Genomic DNA, 12,500 nt, shown 5'->3' with positions numbered 1-12,500 from the left:
TTTAAAACGAAGAGGTGTCAAAATGTCCATGAAACTCTAGAATTAATGATTATATCATTTATTCGACCTTTATTGGATACGATATGTATATTTTAATAAATATATGTATCTGATACTGTTATATATTTATTGCAAATATATAACATTAATAGTATCAAAGTGTATCCCCCCTGAAATAATATAATATAAAAAAAATAAAAATCATTATATTAATTATATAATATGGAAGTATTTTAAATAAAACAATATACGATCATTTATAATATAGAAAATATATAAAAATATATTCTTACGTTGTTGTCCATATATTATGGTAATAACTTTTCTTGTATAAAACAGTTGGGATACGGATAAAAGGAAAGTTAGAGACATTCGCAGCACATAGATTATATTATTTATATATTTTAATATGTTTTAGAATGTATATATATTATCGATATATATCTGACGAAAATAAAAAAAAAATTTTATAAAACTCTAAACGGTGGATCACTTGGCTCATGGGTCGATGAAGAACGCAGCTAACTGTGCGTCATCGTGTGAACTGCAGGACACATGAACATCGACATTTTGAACGCATATTGCAGTCCATGCTACAGAGTATATAAATTTATTAAAAAATTTAATACTGCATGGACTACATATGGTTGAGGGTTGTAAGAATAATTTAATAAAGTTGCTTATAATATAATTTTAAATTATATTATTTATAGCACATGATATATTACTGGTAGGAATACCATAATATTAAAATTCAATTATATATATTTTACTTATATTATAAAATATAATAAAAAAATAAGTATATCCTAGTATTAATAAATTAGTATTAATACATTAAAGAGGAAAACTTATATAAAATTATATTATTTATAATATAAACAATACAGTAACTTATATATATTTAGTTTTCAACTAAAAAGAAAAATTAAAAATATTCTTAAAAACAACCTCAACTCATATGAGACTACCCCCTGAATTTAAGCATATTAGTTAGGGGAGGAAAAGAAACTAACTAGGATTTTCTTAGTAGCGGCGAGCGAAAAGAAACTAGTTCAGCACTAAAGGATTTTGTTTATACAAATATCCGATGTAGTGTATGGAATATCTATATTCTAATATGAGAAATTAACAGTCTAAGTCCTTCTTAAACGAGGCCATTTACCCATAGAGGGTGCTAGGCCCGTATGACGTTAATGATTATTAGAAGATATTTCCAAAGAGTCGTGTTGCTTGATAGTGCAGCACTAAGTGGGTGGTAAACTCCATCTAAAACTAAATATAACCATGAGACCGATAGCAAACAAGTACCGTGAGGGAAAGTTGAAAAGAACTCTGAATAGAGAGTTAAATAGTACGTGAAACTGTTTAGAGGTTAAGCCCGATGAACCTAAACATCCATGAAATATGAAAAATTCAACATTATAAATATTATATAATTATATAATAATGATGGTGTGCAATTTTTTCATATATGGACATTGCAATCTGTTAATAAATATATATTTATCATAAGATATATTTAAAAAGTTTATTTTATATATGAAAATTTATTTTCTATATAATATAATTTAAATATTATCGGATAAATAATTGACAGATAAAAAATCAATATAATGCGTAAATTATATATTATTATAATTTTATAATATTATATTAATTTATATATTAATATAATTATTATATGCATTAATATGATTAGCAATGCTATAGATTTAGGATACCTTCGGGACCCGTCTTGAAACACGGACCAAGGAGTCTAACATGTGTGCAAGTCATTAGAATTTATTTTAAATAAAATCTAAAGGCGTAATTAACTTAACTGTTAATATGGGATTAAATTATATATATAATTTTATATATATAATATCAATCCTGGGGCGTTCTATATAGTTATGTATATAAATAATTTTTAATTATTTTTTATACCTCTAACTAGAACGTACCTTGAGCATATATGCTGTGACCCGAAAGATGGTGAACTATACCTGATCAGGTAGAAGTCAGGGGAAACCCTGATGGAAGACCGAAACAGTTCTGACGTGCAAATCGATTGTCAGAATTGGGTATAGGGGCGAAAGACCTATCGAACTATCTAGTAGCTGGTTCCCACCGAAGTTTCCCTCAGGATAGCTGGTGCATAAAAATATTATATAAAATAATCTTATCTGGTAAAGCGAATGATTAGAGGCCTTAGGGCCGAAACGACCTTAACCTATTCTCAAACTTTAAATGGGTAAGAACCTAAACTTTCTTGAATGAAGTTTTAGGTTATGATATATTGTGCCCAGTGGGCCACTTTTGGTAAGCAGAACTGGCGCTGTGGGATGAACCAAACGTGACGTTACGGTGCCTAAATTAACAACTCATGCAGATACCATGAAAGGCGTTGCTTGCTTAAAACAGCAGGACGGTGGACATGGAAGTCGTAATCCGCTAAGGAGTGTGTAACAACTCACCTGCCGAAGCAACTAGCCCTTAAAATGGATGGCGCTTAAGTTGTATACCTATACGTCACTGTTAATGTAAATGATTTATATTACATTATTAATGTATATAAATTTAGAAACATTAACAAGTAGGTGGGTACAATGGTAGCGTAGAAGCATCTTCCGTAAGGATGTGTGGAGCTGCCATTGGTACAGATCTTGGTGGTAGTAGCAAATAATCGAATGAGACCTTGGAGGACTGAAGTGGAGAAGGGTTTCGTGTGAACAGTGGTTGATCACGAGTTAGTCGGTCCTAAGCTTAAGGCGAAAGCCGAACAAAATTTAAGGTTTTATCCCCATTGATAATATAAAATACCTTAAATTAAATAAGCGAAAGGGAATACGGTTCCAATTCCGTAACCTGTTGAGTATACGTTTGTAATAAATATGGTCATTATGATCATCCTGGTAACAGAAACAATCATAGAGAAGCCGTCGAGAGGTATCGGAAGAGTTTTCTTTTCTGTTTTATAGTTGTACTACCATGGAAATCTTTCGAAGAGAGATATGGTAGATGAACTAGAAGAGCATGGCATTTACTGCTGTGTCGATATTTTCTCCTCGGACCTTGAAAATCTATGATTGGGCCACGCAAACTTCTCAACAGGCCGTACCAATATCCGCAGCTGGTCTCCAAGGTGAAGAGTCTCTAGTCGATAGAATAATGTAGGTAAGGGAAGTCGGCAAATTAGATCCGTAACTTCGGGATAAGGATTGGCTCTGAAGATTGAGATAATCGGGCTTGAATGGGAAACAATAAAGTGGTGCATGTACTCGTTCTGGGTAAATAGAATTTATTATAAAATTTATTTTATAATATTTTTGTTCCCCGGATAGAAGCTACATAACCAGTTGTGGAACATTCTTGCTAATAATATACTGGTAATATAATTTTTTAATTATATTATCATATATTTTATAACGGTTATCAATTAACAATCAATTCAGAACTGGCACGGACTTGGGGAATCCGACTGTCTAATTAAAACAAAGCATTGTGATGGCCCTAACGGGTGTTGACACAATGTGATTTCTGCCCAGTGCTATGAATGTCAAAGTGAAGAAATTCATTTAAGCGCTGGTTAACGGCGGGAGTAACTATGACTCTCTAAGTAACTATGACTCTCTTAGAACATGCAGCACCATTCGAGTCATATGTTACTATGAAACCAATGTCTCTCACACTCTCCTGCGGGATTGTGATCGGGAACTTGGACGTGCCTATCTCACGCCTCCTCGTGGCGCCCGCTGGTAACGGGTCTTCCAGACGGTACCTATCCCGCATGAAGGAAGACGCCGGCTAAGTTGAGAAGGCTTTTTATATGGCATGTGGGTTGACACCCCACCTGTCATCAATACAGCTGTCATGTTAAATAATAACCAAAATATATCGGGGGAGTCGGATAACCCCAGGGTACTGCCCACTGGTAGTGCCCAACAGCTGACAATGAACAGCAACGGTGCATCAGCAATAGCTAATCGCACCAGGAGTCGCACGGGCGTTGGCGTGGGCTCCAGCCGCAACAACAGTAGTAATATTACAGCCATTACTACTGGCGGCTTGAACCCCCTTGATACCAGGGGTTCTCCGGTTGGCTCTGTTCCGCCCCAGAGCAACCGCTGTTTAGCCTGTGGCAGAAGGGAATGTGTGTGTGTAGAATTGGAAAACGAATCTGATACAGCCCAGATTCATGAGTGCAGATTTTGTGCACGTGTTTTCGGCACCAAAACTGGTCGTGGTGTGCATGAGAAGAAAGCCCATCCAAATGAATTGGATGAGGAGAGGTTGGCACGGCAACCTGAGAGTAAAGTGCGATGGTCAGAGGAAGAGTTAAGAATCCTTGCAAGAAAAGAGGTAGAGTTGTCTAGGAGGGGTGTACGTTTCATAAATGTGGAACTTGCTGCCCTCTTCGACAACAGGTCACTGGAGGCCATAAAGAAGATCCGACAGAAAACGGCATATAGGAACTTCGTTAGGGAATATACCAATGAACCGGATGGACATCCTGTCATTGTTGCGGGTGACATGGATGATCTACCTCACAGTGGCGACACTGATGGGGGGTTCATTGAGTATATTCTCCAAAGGCCTCCGAGAAACCCACACAATTTAAGTGGCCATCTATACTCGCTTGCTTGCGAAGCTCATACTCGAGGCAAAGAGGAAACCATGATTTGTCTAACAGCACTCCTTAGGGAGCATTTGCCTTGGAGAGAGCATCCTCGAGTCCCTGTCGCCCGTCCTGCTAATTGTGCAACCCATAGCAGACGGCGGCAGAGGCGAAAAGAGTATGCTCTCACGCAGAGAAATTTTAAAAAGCACCAAGGTAGATGCATCAAATCCATTTTGGAGGGGCCCATCGCTTCGAATCCACCAGGACGAGAAGTGATGGAACCGTACTGGAGGGCAATCATGGAACAGTCGAACACCTCATCGCCCCCTGACGAAAGGCTAGAGAGGCAAGAGTGGTTGGCATTATGGAGTCCAATTACCGTTGATGACGTTCTGTCATCAAGGCTTAGCAATGCTACATCTCCTGGTCCTGATTGTATCACGGCGAGGCAACTCAATGCGATAGGACAGGACGCACTCATGATGATATTTAATATTATCATGTGGTGTGGTCGACTACCTACGTTTGCGCGTAGGTCAAGAACCATCTTTATCCCGAAAAAGACCGGTTCTTGCGGCCCAGGTGATTTCCGTCCCATCACAGTTCCTTCGGTGTTGAGCCGGCACTTGCATGGTTTACTGGCGAGAAGACTCTTGAAACATTTTAAATTTGATTCTCGTCAGCGGGCATTCATTAGTGGAGTGGATGGATGCACCGACAATGCCATGCTAATGGACATGTTGCTGCGGGATCATCATGATCGCAAAGCACCATTGTTCATGGCTCTAGTTGACGTGAGTAAGGCATTTGACTCCGTTTCCCACAGTGCTATACTGGGGACTCTGAGATCATATGGCTTGCCCACGGGATTCTGCGATTACATCGGGAATATGTACGCAGAATCAACAACACATCTTTGTGGTGATGGGTGGATTAGTAGCGATGTGCACCCAGGACGGGGAGTCAAACAAGGTGATCCTTTGTCACCCGTAATCTTTAACATTGTGGTTAACAGATTATTGGGCTCCCTGCCTGCTGAAGTTGGAACTTCCCTTGGTGATGTAAGACTCAATGCAATGGCATTTGCGGATGACCTTGTCCTTTTGGCAGAAACGCCGCGAGGATTAAAAGAATTGTTAGATACCACCCATTCTTAGGAATGTGTGGGATGTCACTTAATAGTGCAAAATGCTTGACAGTGAGCATAGAAGTTCGTGGCAAAGACAAGGTAACAATGGTAAATGACCGGCGCACGTTTTACATCGCGGATAGGCCAATCCCAGCATTAAAGAGAACAGACGATTGGACCTACTTGGGAATCAACTTCACGGCCGATGGTCGGTGCAAGTGCTATCCATATAAGGAATTGGGCCCCAGATTGGAAAATGTACGGAAGGCACCACTCAAACCTCAACAAAGGCTTCACGCACTTAGAACTGTCCTAATACCACAACTTTATCATAAACTTGCTCTTGGCAGTGTTATGATCGGTGCTCTGAATAAAACAGATAGGATCATACGCAATGCGGTCCGGGCATGGCTACGCCTACCACACGATGTGCCGGTTGCATTTTTTCATGCTCCGGTGAGCCATGGAGGATTGGGCATTCCATCTGTTCGATGGATTGCTCCATGGCTCAGGAAGCAGCGTTTGGACTCGCTTAAACTGCCGTGCCTCGAGCAAGTGGTCATTGCAAACACTTTTATAGCGACCGAGTATGATAAAGTTGAAAGAAGATTGACGGTTGATGGACAGATTCTGGGAACTAGAAATCAGATTGATCAGTATTGGAGCAACAAGTTGTATGGTCAGGTGGATGGAGTTGGTCTTAGGGAAGCGGGGCATGTTCCGCAGGCGCACCGGTGGGTGAGGGAACCCACAAAGCTGCTGAGCGGGAAGGACTTCGTGAATTGCATCAGGCTTCGCATCAACGCTTTACCTGCGAGGTCAAGGACCTCAAGGGGAAGAGCACAGCTTGACAGAAGGTGTCGAGCTGGATGCGGAGAACCTGAAACCACCAATCACATAGTCCAGAGATGCCACCGAACACACGCTGCCCGGATCAACAGGCATGACAATATCGTTGGCTATATTAAGAGGAGTCTCTGTAACCGTGGTTTCACCACTCTTACAGAACCCTCTTATCAAATGCCTAGCGGTCATGTCCTGAAACCTGATCTTGTTGCCACCAAGGATCAATCTATTCTTGTTCTTGACGCTCAGGTCAACACCGACGCTGTCAATCTCATAGGGCCTCATCGCACCAAGACCAGTAAGTATAGTGGGAGAGACTTCCTGGAGCAAGTAAAAAGAGGAAGTACAAGGGAGGGACACAATTCAACACACACACACACAATAAGAGAGGGAGAAGAGACTCAAGTAGGGGAAAGGGAAGTAAAGGTGATGACAGTCACTCTCAACTGGCGAGGTATTTGGTGTAAGAAGTCCGCACAGGATCTTCTTGCATTCAACGTCCTCAACACGCGAGACCTGGCTGTCATCAGCACTAGAGTGGCGCAGGGTAGTATTCGATGCTTTAACATCTTTAATCGAACTACCCAGGTGCGTGAAGGTATTGGCTGATGTAACGTTGCTGTTCAGCTATTTAAAAAGGGTGCCGTCTACCCATTTTGAACATAAGTATAGGCGCAAATTTTCCAGGGGGTGTTTTAGTCGGTAGTCAGTGAAGACTGCATGATAGATTAGTAGAGCATGAACATAATATCATAAGAAAAATGCGAATAGCATATTAAACTGGAGTCCGACACTGCCGAGCCCGAAAAAGGGCAGGCGGACGTAAATGTCTTTCACCTCCGCCTTCGGGAAAAAAAAAAAAAAAAAAAAAAAAAAAAAAAAAAAATAGCCAAATGCCTCGTCATCTAATTAGTGACGCGCATGAATGGATTAACGAGATTCCTACTGTCCCTATCTACTATCTAGCGAAACCACAGCCAAGGGAACGGGCTTGGAATAATTAGCGGGGAAAGAAGACCCTGTTGAGCTTGACTCTAGTCTGGTAGTGTAAGGAGACATAAGAGGTGTAGCATAAGTGGGAGATATAATATTTCGGTATTATATCAATAATGAAATACCACTACTCTTATTGTTTCCTTACTTACTTGATAAAATGGAACGTGTATCATTTACTTAGCCATTACACGGATATATATCCATTATATATTTTATGGTATTTTGTTTTGATGCAAGTTTCTTGATAAAAGTACAATGAGTTTGTTATATACACCAAACATATTTATATAAAATGATTTTGGTATAAAAAATAATTATTTTTAATTATTTTCTTATACTTATAATCAAAGTAATATAATATGGTATGACTCTTTCACTCAGGTATGATCCAATTCAAGGACATTTCCAGGTGGGGAGTTTGACTGGGGCGGTACATCTTTCAAATAATAACGAAGGTGTCCCAAGGCCAGCTCAGTGCGGACAGAAACCACACGTAGAGCAAAAGGGCAAATGCTGACTTGATCTCGATGTTCAGTACACATAGAGACAGCAAAAGCTCGGCCTATCGATCCTTTTGGTTTAAGGAGTTTTTAACAAGAGGTGTCAGAAAAGTTACCACAGGGATAACTGGCTTGTGGCAGCCAAGCGTTCATAGCGACGTTGCTCTTTGATCCTTCGATGTCGGCTCTTCCTATCATTGTGAAGCAAAATTCACCAAGCGTTGGATTGTTCACCCATTCAAGGGAACGTGAGCTGGGTTTAGACCGTCGTGAGACAGGTTAGTTTTACCCTACTGATGACAATATATTATTGTGACAGCATTCCTGCGTAGTACGAGAGGAACCGCAGGTACGGACCAATGGCACAATACTTGTTCGAGCGAACAGTGGTATGACGCTACGTCCGTTGGATTATGCCTGAACGCCTCTAAGGTCGTATCCGTGCTGGACTACAATAATAATAATGGGGCGACTGTATTGTATAGCAATAAACCATTTAAAGTTATTATCTTTATGATAATAACGATAATGGATTATGTGATGCTAATGTTATGTAAAATATAGTTACAGAGTATGTATACATGGTATCTTACTTGACGGATAACTAGTTTTGCATTTAAACATTATTAAATACGATGACAGTGCCTAGAATCAATTGTAAACGACTTTGGTAACGGGCAAGGTGTTGTAAGTGGTTGAGCAGCTGCCATACTGCGATCCACTGAAGCTTATCCTTTGCTTGAAGATTCGAAAAATTTATTTTATTTTTCGATTCTTCTTATTATTCCACATATTATTATCTCATGTAGAGTAGTGATATTGTGTGGGATATGGGGTCAGGTCTGCTCTGGTCTGGTCTAGTCTAGTCTAGATTTAGTCTAGTCTGGTCTAGTCTGATCTAGTATTGTATGGCCTGATCTGGTTTGGGTGATGGTCTTTATAGCCCTTATACATTCTTTATTATACATTACTAACAAGGTATGTATTATAAAATTGTATATGGGTATATAATAGTGGCGATGGTGGTAGCCACTAGTAGTACATTCTTATTACTTACTATAAAGTATTAAGTATGTATTATAAAATTGTATATGGGTATAATAGTGGCGATGGCGGTAGCCACTATTAGTACATTCTTATTACTTACTATAAAGTATTAAGTATGAATTATAAAATAGTATATGGGTATAATAGTGGCGATGGCGGTAGCCACTATTAGTACATTCTTATTACTTACTATAAAGTATTAAGTATGAATTATAAAATAGTATATGGGTATAATAGTGGCGATGGCGGTAGCCACTATTAGTACATTCTTATTACTTACTATAAAGTATTAAGTATGAATTATAAAATAGTATATGGGTATAATAGTGGCGATGGCGGTAGCCACTATTAGTACATTCTTATTACTTACTATAAAGTATTAAGTATGAATTATAAAATAGTATATGGGTATAATAGTGGCGATGGCGGTAGCCACTATTAGTACATTCTTATTACTTACTATAAAGTATTAAGTATGAATTATAAAATAGTATATGGGTATAATAGTGGCGATGGCGGTAGCCACTATTAGTACATTCTTATTACTTACTATAAAGTATTAAGTATGAATTATAAAATAGTATATGGGTATAATAGTGGCGATGGCGGTAGCCACTATTAGTACATTCTTATTACTTACTATAAAGTATTAAGTATGAATTATAAAATAGTATATGGGTATAATAGTGGCGATGGCGGTAGCCACTATTAGTACATTCTTATTACTTACTATAAAGTATTAAGTATGAATTATAAAATAGTATATGGGTATAATAGTGGCGATGGCGGTAGCCACTATTAGTACATTCTTATTACTTACTATAAAGTATTAAGTATATATTATAAAATTGTATATGAGTATAATAGTGGCGATGGCGGTAGCCACTATTAGTTCATTCTTATTACTTACTATAAAGTATTAAGTATGTATTATAAAATTGTATATGGGTATAATAGTGGCGATGGCGGTAGCCACTATTATTACATTCTTATTACTTACTATAAGTATATTAAGTGTGTATTATAAAATTGCATATGAGTATTAATAGTGGCGTTGGTACTTAAGTAGTACATTCTTATTATACTTACCTATATATAAGTATGTATTATAGGAATGGTGATAAACATTTGCTATTGAAGGCTTGTAATATTGATTGGTAGGTGGTGGTGGTGGTTGTTAAGATAGGTTAAGTATATTCTTACTATAAATACTTCAAATAAGTATTTTCTTAATGTATTACTGCATGAATAATGATTTAAGTAATACTTATTATTATATATCAATACAGTGGCAGGTATTGGATATGGGAATAACATAGACCTGAACGAGACATATGTTATGCTCGACAGGCAATAATTACTTTTCATAAGTGAAAAGTAACCTGGGTTGGTAAGCATGTTATGCCCACCCGATGAAAAAATTTTTTTCAGCCTGGTTTGATATTTACCAATGGCAATATAAGCCTGATCGGGACATATGTTATGCTCGACAGGCAATAATTACTTTTCATGAATGAAAAGTAACCTGAGTTGGTAAACATGTTATGCCCACCCGATGAAAAAAATTTTTTCAGCCTGGTTTGATATTTATCAAAGGCAAAATAAGCCTGATCGGGACATATGTTATGCTCGACAGGCAATAATTACTTTTCATGAATGAAAAGTAACCTGGGTTGGTAAGCATGTTATGCCCACCCGATGAAAAAATTTTTTTCAGCCTGGTTTGATATTTATCAAAGGCAAAATAAGCCTGATCGGGACATATGTTATGCTCGACAGGCAATAATTATTTTTCATGAATGAAAAGTAACCTGGGTTGGTAAACATGTTATGCCCACCCGATGAAAAAATTTTTTTCAGCCTGGTTTGATATTTATCAAAGGCAAAATAAGCCTGATCGGGACATATGTTATGCTCGACAGGCAATAATTACTTTTCATGAATGAAAAGTAACCTGGGTTGGTAAACATGTTATGCCCACCCGATGAAAAAATTTTTTTCAGCCTGGTTTGATATTTATCAAAGGCAAAATAAGCCTGATCGGGACATATGTTATGCTCGACAGGCAATAATTACTTTTCATGAATGAAAAGTAACCTGGGTTGGTAAACATGTTATGCCCACCCGATGAAAAAATTTTTTTCAGCCTGGTTTGATATTTACCAATGGCAATATAAGCCTGATCGGGACATATGTTATGCTCGACAGGCAATAATTACTTTTCATGAATGAAAAGTAACCTGAGTTGGTAAACATGTTATGCCCACCCGATGAAAAAAATTTTTTCAGCCTGGTTTGATATTTATCAAAGGCAAAATAAGCCTGATCGGGACATATGTTATGCTCGACAGGCAATAATTACTTTTCATGAATGAAAAGTAACCTGGGTTGGTAAGCATGTTATGCCCACCCGATGAAAAAATTTTTTTCAGCCTGGTTTGATATTTATCAAAGGCAAAATAAGCCTGATCGGGACATATGTTATGCTCGACAGGCAATAATTATTTTTCATGAATGAAAAGTAACCTGGGTTGGTAAACATGTTATGCCCACCCGATGAAAAAATTTTTTTCAGCCTGGTTTGATATTTACCAATGGCAATATAAGCCTTATCGGGACATATGTTATGCTCGACAGGCAATAATTACTTTTCATGAATGAAAAGTAACCTGGGTTGGTAGGCATGTTATGCCCACCCGATGAAAAAATTTTTTCAGCCTGGTTTGATATTTATCAAAGGCAAAATAAGCCTGATCGGGACATATGTTATGCTCGACAGGCAATAATTACTTTTCATGAATGAAAAGTAACCTGGGTTGGTAAACATGTTATGCCCACCCGATGAAAGAATTTTTTTCAGCCTGGTTTGATATTTACCAATGGCAATATAAGCCTTATCGGGACATATGTTATGCTCGACAGGCAATAATTACTTTTCATGAATGAAAAGTAACCTGGGTTGGTAAACATGTTATGCCCACCCGATGAAAAAATTTTTTTCAGCCTGGTTTGATATTTACCAATGGCAATATAAGCCTGATCGGGACATATGTTATGCTCGACAGGCAATAATTACTTTTCATGAATGAAAAGTAACCTGGGTTGGTAAACATGTTATGCCCACCCGATGAAAAAAATTTTTTCAGCCTGGTTTGATATTTATCAAAGGCAAAATAAGCCTGATCGGGACATATGTTATGCTCGACAGGCAATAATTACTTTTCATGAATGAAAAGTAACCTGGGTTGGTAAACATGTTATGCCCACCCGATGAAAAAATTTTTTTCAGCCTGGTTTGATATTTATCAAAGGCAAAATAAGCCTGATCGGGACATATGTTATGCTCGACAGGCAATAATTACTTTTCATGAATGAAAAG

At 38.0% G+C, this 12,500-nt stretch overlaps 2 pseudogenes; both read left to right on the top strand.

The window, feature by feature from the left end:
- Positions 1-473: 473 nt before the first annotated feature.
- Positions 474-657, top strand: LOC129618012 (5.8S ribosomal RNA; annotated as a pseudogene).
- A 290-nt stretch (positions 658-947) lies between these two features.
- Positions 948-8,825, top strand: LOC129618008 (large subunit ribosomal RNA; annotated as a pseudogene).
- The last annotated feature ends 3,675 nt before the right edge of the window (positions 8,826-12,500 follow it).

This window comes from Condylostylus longicornis, unplaced genomic scaffold (assembly GCF_029603195.1).
Source record: "Condylostylus longicornis isolate FDR11 unplaced genomic scaffold, ASM2960319v2 ptg000711l, whole genome shotgun sequence".
Taxonomy (NCBI): Eukaryota; Metazoa; Arthropoda; class Insecta; order Diptera; family Dolichopodidae; genus Condylostylus; species Condylostylus longicornis.
This window is presented reverse-complemented; position numbering and strand designations above follow the sequence as displayed.